General features: G+C 27.3%; 1 long non-coding RNA gene across 1 annotated transcript; it reads left to right on the top strand.

Annotated features, from left to right (window-relative positions):
• Nucleotides 1–4,103: 4,103 nt before the first annotated feature.
• On the top strand, nt 4,104–9,572 carry LOC114412489. The gene is made up of 3 exons (XR_003666756.1): nt 4,104–4,285; nt 4,419–4,539; nt 9,254–9,572. It is a non-coding gene; the product is annotated as an uncharacterized LOC114412489 (long non-coding RNA).
• Nucleotides 9,573–12,870: the final 3,298 nt, after the last annotated feature.

Here is a 12,870-nt window from a genome sequence, read left to right as displayed (position 1 = left end):
TTAAATAATTAACATGTAGTAATTTTAAACTAATCAAGATGTAATCAAAATTATTATCTTTAAATAAATTAAACGTCAATACACTTAAATAAGACAAACAATTTTATAAAACTTAAAATCCTAACTAATAAAATGTAATCACACAAAAGTTTCCTTTATTGGAAATTCACATTCAATTTTTGTTTTGAAAAAAATTAATTAACCATTTCAAGATAGTAATTTTAAAGACAAAATAAAATACATCATACTTCATATTGGATTAGTGTCGCTTTATACTATTGTATAAGAATTGAGAATGGCATACTTCATACTTCATATTAGTGAAAATGGCTTTTAAAGACAAAATAAAATACATCATACTTCATATTAGTGAAAATGGCTTTTGCATGATCTAAATTACACGAGCCTCCAATTTCTTGCAGAAATGATGATTTCACACTTTCAACGAATGTGTTCACTTTAATTATGAGGAAAAAGAGAAAGGAAGGAAGCAAATAAATTAAAGTAAAAAATAAATATGATAATTAATGTTATCAATAAAAAAAGGACAAAAAAGGATGTTAGACGGTTATAATAATTGAGCTGTGAAAAATTAAGATTAAAATTTTAAGTATGTTTGAAAATTGGAAAAAAGGGGGAAGAGCAGAAAGAAAATAGCGGACATACAAGGTTTATATTTATTTGGATGTTTCCAATTTATAAGGAGGAAAAATAGAGAGCTAATTAATTTAAAACAATCAATAATAACGTGAACTTATAATTTCATTTTTTTTACAACCATCTTTAATTATTAAAATCTAATATAATTAACTTAATATATTTTTCTCCTTAAAAATTTTCAACTTGGAGGAACTTAAATATATATAAGAAAGGATTTAATAAAAGTCTCAATTTACTGATCTCCCATATTTTTCTAAAAGTCCTTGCCAAAGATTATACTAATTAGGACTTACAGGGTGCTAAGAAATAAATTATAATGTTAAACAATTTTTATTAAGAAATAAATTATTACAACTTCATATTAAGAAATAAATTACACTCAAAATACTTACTTCAAATAAACATGATGCTATAAATATTTTTAATTTTAAACACAGTTAAAAGTATAATATTAAACAATTTTTATTTTACATACACAAATTTTTAATATTGATAAAAAAAATTTAATTTTCCATACACAATTTTGAACATACATAATATTTATCAATTTACTTAAACTCATAAACAAAGTTTCAACACACACGAATAGGCATATAACATATAAAACTAATTTATAAAAAAATTAATTCAACAAAATACTGATCAAATTTAAACGAAGCTAACAGTGTTTGGACTTTCAACAAAATGCTTGCTAACAGTGCTTGCTAACAGTGCTTGGTTGAGACTTTCAAACCTTGAAATAAACTTCGAAGATTGATAAAATTAAATGAAGCAAATCTGGACAATTTTTAAAACCTCTGAAGAACGCACTAAAATTCGAAGCACTCAAATGGTGAGTTTTATAAACACTGAGCAGTATATAAAGGCCCAGGAGGTGCAAATCGCCATTGAAATGGGCGATTTCCATGTGTGCAAATCGCCAAACCAAATGGCAACTCTCCCCTAAGCCCAAAAAGTCAAAAAACCAGCTGCAACTACGTCCTGCAAAGTCTGCAACCCTAGACTCTGCCTGTCTGAAATCGCTAGTCAAACCTGCGATTTCAGCACAGCCTTGAAATCGTCAGCACCGCTGGCGGGACGCGCCTTCCCCTGATATCGCCAGCACCAGTAGCGGCTTGCTATATCCACGTGTCCGGTGCTCACGAACTCGCCATTGAAGCTTGCGATTTCCATGCACAATCCATGCAAACCACGTACAAAACAGCACCATGGCGGAATAAGTTTCAAAACGACCCCAAATGGAGAATAAGTTTGCAAAAGGACCCCAAATGAGAAATTTTGCCTGTGTTTGCTGGTCAAGGTGCAAACAAGAGGCTTCCACGTCTGCATAAACTACAAGTGTTTTATTATTTTTAAATAATAAAAAATATAATGATAGTTTATAACTATCATTAAAAGTTATAAAAAATATAAAAAATATATTTTTATTATAACATAATTAATTTTGAAATAATAATAAATGTAATGACCATTAAAAGTTATCACTTTTTATAAATGAAATTGTAAACCAAAGAACCCGATAGATTGAAGTTTTTCATCCCTTTTGTGTGAATATATATATATATATATATATATATATATATATATATATATATATATATATATATATATATATATATATAATGTCATCGAGTAACTGTTAAAGGAAGCTAATTGGTTAAGTCATGATATTACACGCCATAAAGCTTCGGTCACAAACCATGTAAACATCACATCAAGATATTCGATTGTACGTTAAATTAAATCATATATGGGCTATTCCTTTTGTACTTAATTATAAAATCTGTCATTCTATTTTTTATTTTATTATTTGAATTTTTCAATATTTTAAAGTTTATTATCTGAGTTTTTAAAGTTAATTTTAACTTAAATTTTAAATGTTAATTATACTAGAAAGTTGATTAACATTTTTTTAAAAAAAAGACTTTATAAATGTAAATAACTAAAATCATAATCCTTAAGAGAAGAAGCGTACTCTTTTATCATTACACCCAATACAAGTACTCATTTAAATATTTTATACAAAATATAATACTAATATAGGTTTAATGCAAAAATGGTTTAAAATTTAATTTTTTTAATTTATTATGTTTTTATAATCTTATATATTATCTTTTAAAATATAATATATAAGATTAAATTTTATTTTTCCATAAATTAGAATATATATGTTTATATAAATTTTATTTTTATTTTATATATTATATTTTTATAATTTTATGTATATTTTATCACATTATTCAAAACTTATTTTATACAGTAAAAATATAATATAAATTTTATCTATCTATATTTTTTATATAAATTATATTTTCATAAAATAAAAATATTTTATTATCTTTTAAAATATTTATATATGTGATTTAATGATTTTTTTACCTATATTAAGATATTTTTATTATTTATTATAATAATATTTTTTATTTAAATTTAACTTTATTTAATCAGGTATATAATTTTTTTAAAGAATTAAATTATATAATAAAAATATGTGATTAAATAAAATGTCAGTATTTTCTATTCTTTAAAATACTTATGTATGCGATTTATTGAAAATATTTTTATATATATTACAATAAGTAAAATGAATATCTTAATATAAATAAAAAAAAAATATTATCACTAACTCACAAATATTATTTTAAAAGATAAATATAATATATAAAATTAAAATAAAACTTATATAAATATACATATTTTAATTTATGTGAAAATAAAATTTAATCTTATATATTATATTTTAAAAAATAATATATGAGATTATAAAAATATAATAAATTAAAAAAGAATAAAATTTAAATTTTAAATTATTTTGCATAAAATTAAACGTATATTAATATTATATTTTATACAAAATATTAAAAAGAACATGTAAGTATAGTGGTAAAAGGTGTGTTTTCACTCCAAAAATTATAATTTTAGTCTTTTTTCAAGCATTTTTAAAGTTTTATTTTTTTAAAAAAAATATTAATCTAACTTTTTCTTTTGAAAACTCACATCATATATAGAATTAGGCGCACTTCATGCAGATCAATATACACCTGTTGGGAATCCAATTCCCCATGATTATAAAGTTTTGATATAAAAATGAAAAGATATATAATTTTAAAGTGAATTATAACATCTATTTAATTGTACTTGTCGTTTAATTGAGTAACGAGAGTCTGAGAAAGAAGAATCCCAAAAAAGTGAAATGCCATAATTCGAAAAGAGAAGGCAGGGCAATATGGGAATGTCGTTCTTAAAGCAAAGCATCTTCAAAATTATTATTTGTGAATAGTGTGTATTTGAAGGAATGTGTTAGAGAGTATTTCTATCATTTCTCTTATGGGAATCGTATAATTACTGGTTTTGGAAGCAAAGCATCCTTTTAAAACGTGTATCCTGTTAATAAAAGGAAATAATAATCTAATCTCCCTCGTATAGTCGTAGGCTATTACCTCTTTCTCTAAAACTGTTACACTACTGAATCCTGTCTCTCTATATATACAATACAACCCTATTCCTCCCTGCATCACAAATTGTTTAGATAAAGGGTTGCTATATAGCAAATCAAAACAACATATCCAGATGAGCAACCACAATCATCAACAACAGCCTTCAACTGCTGCTCCTGCCCCACAAGGTATACTAGTACTATATATCTATGTAACTATGTTAAATGGTTTTTATTATTTTTATTTATTTTCTGGCTTGTGTTTGGGTATTGAATTATTAATATTTGTTATGTTGTGAACACTATATATGTAACTCAATAGAGTCTCCAACAAAGGACAAGGACCTTGACACTCGATCGGCATGCCCGCCGCCAGGCGGTGCAGCACAGTTCGTTCAACCCCCTCTTACTCCCACTGAAGAAATCGGTTGTCTTGAAAAATGGTATGTCATTCTTTTTTTATTAACCCGAAGTGTCTCAATAAATTTGAAGAACAGATCTTCTAAAATAAAACGGTGCAGTATTTAATAAAGTAATCAAATTATTAGTCAATTTAACACTTGAATAAATAGTTAGATATTAGTACTGCAAGTAAATTATGATCTTCTATCAACAAATAAAAATTAATCGTCGTAGAACTTACGTGCCTAGCTATCTATAAACACATTCTTTCCAATTCATTCTCGTAGAAACAAAAGGCTCTGTGAGTGGGATGGCTGACAAGAAATTTTTAAGAAAAAGAAATCAGAAATATGATGAACGACATTCAAAAATGAAATTGGGGCACCAAGCTTCGGAAACGCACCAGTATTAACATAATTTGTTGTTCGATCAATTTATAGACTTGGCCATCTGAATAATAAAAAAAGAAAGAGATTGCAAAAACTCAATAACAATAGGAAAATAGAATAAATAACAAGAAAAAAAAAGGAACAAATATGGGTATATGTATAAATAATGGATCTGATGTGGTGAATGTCTAAAATTTAAGTTTAAACTGGTCAATAACTTGGTAGCTTTACCAAATATTGCACCATTTTACTTTAAAGGATATCTCAAATTTTTGTATTTTTTAGTGGCCTAAAATTATGAATAATTTAAAATAACATTTAAAAATATTATAAATCTTTTTATAAGTGTCAACTGAATTTTTTTAACGATATTATAAATATATATATATATATATATATATATATATATATATATATATATATATATATATATATATATTAGTAATGAATAAATATTTTTAATATATAAATTTTAAATTTTTATAATGCTCATGATAAATTTTTTAAATTTTAAATTTGTAATGAATAAATAATTTATATTATAATACAAATTCATTTTTAACTATTAACATTTTATTTTTAAAAAAATATTAGAATTCAATTTAAAAAATCAAGATTAAAATGATAGTTAATTTGAAATAGATAAGTTATTAAGAAAAGAGCAAATTACAACAAATCCTCGTAAGATTCGCACTAATTACATATCCTTTTAAAATCATTTCTTTTACACCTCCTATTGTCACAATGTTAATTTTCCATTTTGTTTTTAAAATTGATTTACATTAAATTTAATTATTTTATGAAAACCCAAAATTGTTCCTGATTTTAAGTGGTCCGAAGGAAAAATTCTTTCGATTTCCCCTAAATTACACATGTAACTCTGAACTTTTCAAATTATTACACATGTATCCCATGTTTTTAAAACTATTACATATATATCTCATATGTTTTACAAATAATACACGTACACCCTATGTTTTACAAATTTTAACGTGATATCTCTCTTCCATCCTTGTTGTCAGAATGTCAAAAATGCAATAGGATTATTTTTCATAAAATATTGTTAACACAAAGTACATCACAAATTTTGAAGGTCTTGCGACCAAACACTAAATAGTGTTCATAGCACAATATATCTGTTGAACATCATCAAAACAAAAACAAGAAAAAAAAATTAATACCATGGATAGAACAAGGAAAAAATTTAACAAAAAAACTTAATCAAACCTGTCACTCAATAACACCTCCTAAAAATGGGATTTCACACTTGTCCGCGAAACGCACCACCACCAACTTCACTGGACTAGGGGTGGGTAAGCGGGCCGGCCCGTCCCGTGTAAGACCCGCCCGCATAAATTCGCATTGGCAGCGGATCGGGCCAATCTGTCCCCGCTTCTTACACGGAACAAATAAATTGGTCTGCCCCAGCCCCACAAACCCCGCGGGTCAAACGGGCCGGTCCGCGGGCCTAGCTTTAAAAGAATTTTAATTTTAATAAAAATACAATATAATCAAATTAAGTTCAATACAAATGTAAATAAAATCTCAATAATTAGTCAATTACATCAATAAAATAAATAAATCATACAAAAACTCAATTCATCATGTTTATAACTTGTTGATCAAGAGTTTCATGGTTCATTCCCTTATCCCATGATTTTATCATATAATAATAGACAAGTGAAGTGTGATGGGTGTAGTAAATTTGTGAAAACAAAAGTATCTCTGCGACAAAATTGAGAAAAGAGGCATAGAATTTAAGAGTTCAACAACAATGAATCAACCCAAATAAAAATAGGATAAAAATAAATTCTAGAGAAAGAAGAGATGTACTTTACGTGGTGGCGCGGTGGTGGGCCGAGGCTGTGCCGCTGTGGTGTGTCGGGTGACTGCGTGAGTGTTAGTCGCGTTTTGTCTTCTTTGTAAGGGAAAGAGTCGTATGACATGCGAGTGTGTGGTGGAGAAAAACCGTGAGGAGAAAAAATGTTCTTAGTATGCTATAATGATAACTACTAAATATGATATGAGCTATTTTTTATAATAAAAATATATTGAAATATATTTAAAAATATTTATTTAACAATTATTTTTGGCTTAAATGATAAGAATTGATATTTTTATTATTCATAACTTGGAGATATGAAAATGATAGATTAAAAGAGAAAAAGATCAAAAAAATATCAAAAATGAAGATTTTTTATCACTTATCTTTTTTATAATAAAAATATATTGAAATATCTTTAAAGATATTTATTTGAAAATTATTTTTTGGCTTAAATGATAAGAATTGATATTTTTATTATTTATGACTTGCATATATGAAAATGATAGTTTAAAAGAGAAAAAGATTGAAAAAATATCAAAAAGGAAGATTTTTATTATTTATCACTTATCTTTTTTATATTAATCTTTTATTTTTCTTATCTTATCTTTTTTATCTTTATCATCTTTTAATTTAAATTTTTTATTTTTATCTAATATATATTTTTTTATCTATTATTTTAAAAGAAAAGAAGTAAAAAAGAGAAAATCAAATCTAATATAATTGGGTCAGGGTCACACAAATCAAACCTAATACGGGCTACGGGTAACCCGCGGGCCAAATCCGCATAGTCTGCGGGTTAAGCGGGACGGGCAAAAAAATATGACATAACCATAAACGGTTTAAAAAAATTGATCCGTAACCTGCGCGGACCGCGGGTCCCTTGGGCCAATCCGTGGAGTTGGACCCGTTTACCCACCCCTACACTGGACTCCGCAAGATAGTGGCTCCAAAGGGGTAAATGTTCAACATTGATGTGTCAAAGCTAGGAGATTTAAAGGACAAAAATAGGAATAATTTGGGGATTAAAATTTTCATAAAAATCATGTGATTTAAAAAATAAACGGGATTAACATCATTTACAATGAACATGATACAAGTGTAACAAGGCCATAAAAGTTAAAAAAAAAATATGTATATATAATTAGTACACATCTCAAAAAAGATTTCCATGATTTGTTACTAAGAAAATCAAATGTCCCAATAAAGACGAAAACATAGTAGTTTTAAACAAACAAGAAAAATACTTTTTAAGTTAATTACTGAATCTAATAGATATGAAATTAAAATTAAGAAGTACTTTTTTTTTAAAAGGCCAAAAGAATTATTTTATTAAAGTAACCATAGCTTTAGCACAAGTTGTGCAGAAGCAATGCTACATACAGTCAAAAGATAAGACACTTGACATAACGAAAGTGTTAATAATTCCTCAAAACACTTCCATGTAAGAAAAATCCTAAAAAGGTTCTAATTAAATAATAGCTTCTAACATCATTCTCATTCAAAATAAAGATTCTAATATATATATATATATATATATATATATATATATATATATATATATATATATATATATATATATATATATATATATATATATATATATATATAGATATATATAGATAACGGGTTTAAATAATCTTTTGATCAATAATGATTTTTGATTTTAGTCCTTTAATTAATTAAAATTTTTTTTCTTTGTTTTAGTCATTTTGTTAAGTAATAACGTTAAATAATAACATAATAATGATGTTGGTAATTCATTGACTTGTTATATTATTAAAAAATTTAATAGAACATTCATGTATATTTTTTTTAAAATTATGTTTTTGCATCCTTATTTATCTTATTTATCTAGAATAGATAACAATATCATACTAATAGATGAAGAATTTAAAAATACAATTTACTAAAAAATATATATATGAATACTTACTATTTTGTTAAAGTCATTAATAATGTGACAAATCAATGAAGTATCAATACCTCATCAATTATATGTAACATATTTTTTGTAAAATTAAAAAATAATAAACATTATATATCGAAGTCCTGATTAATTTTATGTTTAGGATTCCCATTAATACCAAGATCACCTCAATCCCATTATCAAAGTCCAAAAGCAAAGTGTCAAAATGCATTAAAATTTAAACCATGCTAGTGAAATCCAAGAAAACTAGTGAAATCATGCTAACCTTTTCATTTAAACCATTCAAAACATGAATCACAAGAAAATATATACCTATATTCGGTTTTTTAGACAAAACATGGACTTCAAATTCAAGTCCAATTTTATCAATCAAGGCTCTATAAATTTTCTTATCCTTGATTTTTTTTAGTTACAAAATTTCGAATGTAATGTTTTTCTTTTTCTTATATAAAAGCTAACAGATCTAATAAATTATTATAAGTTTATTTGTTTTGATAATTTATAAATGTTTTTTTGTTTAATTTGCCGATTGAAGAAAATGTTTTTTTTTGTTTAATATTGATACTCGTGACTAGAGGGAAAATGACACTAGTTGATACTGTCTTATTTTGCAGTTTAATTGATCTTTGTTGCTGTTGCAAACTTGACTTTTGCTGTTAAGTTTCGAAGAGACGTATTTGGTTGCTGAATCAAAGCATTCTAGTTGGCATCAACAGAGTCCTTGTCTATATGTTCTGTCAATTCTATACTAGAAAATTAACATTTGTTTAGATTTTTCTTCAGACGAGTGCTCTTTGAGGATGCGAAAAATGTCTCAGTAAAAATTATGACAATTGTTGTCAATTCTGTATCTTAAATATTAATGCTTAATTCACGTACAGGTTTTTGTAACTTTGAATTTGAAGTGATTAGAGCTCTAGGTTCTTTATGTTTGATCTTGAATCATACAGTATACAATAACTAATAACTAAAGTTTTAGTACAAAGTTAGTTAAATGCTCATACACTGTAAAGCTCCTTTACAATCAATCTATCTCTACAAATTGCCACCTCATTTTTAAAGTTTTAATTAAACAAAAATAATTGAAAATTGTAAAGAATTCACGTTCTGTTACGTTCGTTCACTCCATCGACTTACGACTTCGACGCCTCAACCTCTAATTCTCCCACTTTTCGTTGCCGCCTAGCTTGAAGATCAATGTCTAACATTCAATATTTCTTGAAGGACCCTTATATACTCTCTGTTGGGATGTGCAACAATCTGTAAATTGTGTCTACAAGTACCATTCTCCATCTTCACTTCACTGTGGTTATCCTTGGATATTTTGCATGAATTATAGAAAAAATCATCGTGGCATTCATCTTCTTTGACATTCATTAGCTTCCCAAGGGTATAAGCTGCAAATAGAAGACAAAATCATTACCGCAAGCGGTAACTAATACTATTAAAGAAAATATAAAATTAACAAGCACCAAGGAACGTTGCTTTTTCAAATAAGAAAGCCGGAAAATTAAATCGAAATTTTTGCTTTCGCTGTGCGTGCTCGAGGTAGTGTGAATCCGAATGGGGGAGGCAGCGGCGTTAATCAAGAGGCGTCGACGTCGACGTCATAAGTCGAGAGAATGAACGACCGTAACAGAACGTGGGTTCTTTACAATTTTTAATCATTTTTATTTAATTAAAAACACTCAAAGTGAGATGACAATTTGTTAAAATATGATTGATTGCCTATCTAAAGGGATTTTACACTCATCACCTTGTATGGGCATTCAACTCACTAACATAGAGAGAGACTAGGACTCCTATAATATCATCATATAAGAATAATTAATGATAATCCTCGTATCAAGATTAAAAATAATAAATAATTAAGATTAAAATATTTAAAATTTTAAATTAAAAATTTAATACATCATGAGATATTTAAAAGATTAATCAAATAACAAATAAATATATAAAGATTTCAACTATCACTTTCAAATATATCTCAAATAATTTATCATCATTATTATTATTGTTTATTGCACCACCATGATCACTATCATAATTGTTGCCGCTATGAACATCATTATTAATTGTCATCACCTTTGTTGTCATGACGGTTGTCGTCGTTATTGTCACAACCACCGTCGTTGATAGTGGTGATAATTATGACACTAACGACAACGATTGTCATAACGACAGAAGTGGTGGATAGATAATAATTGAGATATTTTTTGATTGGTTTATTTAGTGAATCTTTTAGCGATTTAATGACTATATTAGATTTTAATTTTAATTTTTAAGTATTTTAATTTCAACTGCCTATTATTTTTAATCATGATCATATCTAATGGTTATTATTAATTGTTTTCATGTTCTCACACAAGAATGTGTCATCAGATGAATAATATTTTATATATATATATATATATATATATATATATATATATATATATATATATTGGTAATGATATAAAAAATATAGGTGGAAGCCATTGTTGGCAATGATTGAATCAACATGCTAATGTGATGCATAATCTCTACAAGATTTCTTTATAAAGTTTACTACAACTATACATAATTGTCTAAGGGCTACTTATGGTGAATGACAAGCTTGCATTTGTATTCCTTCTAAGAAATTCAACATGTTATGTTAAATTCCCTATAAAGAAGTAAGAATACTTGGAACATACATGCAACAGTGGGAGTACTAAGTGTAGTAGACCTATAAAGGTAAGAATACTAAATTAATAAGCAACTTGGAGATGTTAGGAAATGATACTATGAAAGCCTAAAGAGTCATAAGGAGAAAGAATATCATGTGTAATTGGTGTTGTTCTTAGTGAAAAATTCTATAAGTGTAAGGATCAGATGTATTCCAAGATTTTTGGATGAACTCAGATTTTGTGTGTTGTATCCATTCATTACTTCTCATATTTATTTGCTTGATGATTGATATATATTTGTTGACAAACTTCTTAATTGTTGATATAATTTCTATCTAATTCTTAAAAGAAGTTTCCAAATTATATTAGGCTTAAGCAACAAATTTAAACATGAGGATGAAACTAAATTTTGTAACAAAATAGAATATGAGAATTTACATACCATATTTGAGAAGCAACTTCTCATAGAAAAATGTAGTATACATCTTATTACTGTTTTCATTTCCTAGTTTAAGGAATAAATTTCTTGTCTAAAAAACATATACTTTTGATATCCAAGCTAAAGTTTGAGAATATATGTGCACAAATTCTCACATACATCAATCTTCCAATCATAGAGAGGAACGTCGAAGCCCGCAACACTTGCCTTGCACACACGAGCAAGCTCTATATCGCATTACCTCCATTAGTTAGTTGGAGTCAATTGGCTTTACATTAAACCCAGTACCATTTCGGTGTAGCCATATACTCCACATGCACAATGGATGCCAAAACCCCCCACCAAATTGATTTTGTCTTGTGTCCTTTGATCCTCCCATTATATTGCCAAAAGTGGGGAATGCATGATGATGCTAACACTCTAGTGTCCCGAAACCATTGATAGCATGATAACCAAATATAATGGGCAAATCTATATTGAAACAAATGATGTTGTGAAGATTCTACACATTCCACTACTCCAAAACTGATCTTCAACAACATTGGATCTAAAACGGTTTTTCCAAAACCATCATTATTCAAAATGCGGTGATATTTTTGTAAATAAATGAATCTTTTTAACTACGGTTTTTATAAAAAATTTCATAAAAATAAGTATTCAAAGACATTTTTTTATAAAACCATCATAGATATCACGTGCTTAAAGACAATTTTATAAAAATCATCATAGAATTCAAATGTTCAAAGATAATTTTTATAAAATCGTCATAGATATCAATTGTTCCACCATGACTTTTTAAAGACCGTCTTTGAAATAAAATGTTCCATCCCCTTCCGCCCCTTCTTTTTCTCACTTTCCCCAACCTAATTTGAACCCAAATCCCTCCAAATTAGCACATAATCAGTTTTCGCTTGGATTTGGAAACCATCCGCGCATCCGTTAGATCTCAAACTAGTTCAGTTGGATTCATCATGACTGTTGTCGTCCTAGTCCGCGGTGATCAGACACAGTAGAGGTAGCAGAAGTAGTTTAATTCATATGTCCTCTCTCTGCCTTGGACATAACAAAGAGCCTATTAGGCCTTGGGTGAAAGTCTTTTCGCCTTCTCTACTAGTGTGAGGAAGGTTGAATCAACATGGCGAGA

This window comes from Glycine soja, chromosome 5 (genome assembly GCF_004193775.1).
Source record: "Glycine soja cultivar W05 chromosome 5, ASM419377v2, whole genome shotgun sequence".
Classification (NCBI taxonomy): domain Eukaryota; kingdom Viridiplantae; phylum Streptophyta; class Magnoliopsida; order Fabales; family Fabaceae; genus Glycine; species Glycine soja.
The sequence above is the reverse complement of the archived record's forward strand: the minus strand, read 5'-3'. Positions and strand labels throughout refer to the sequence as shown.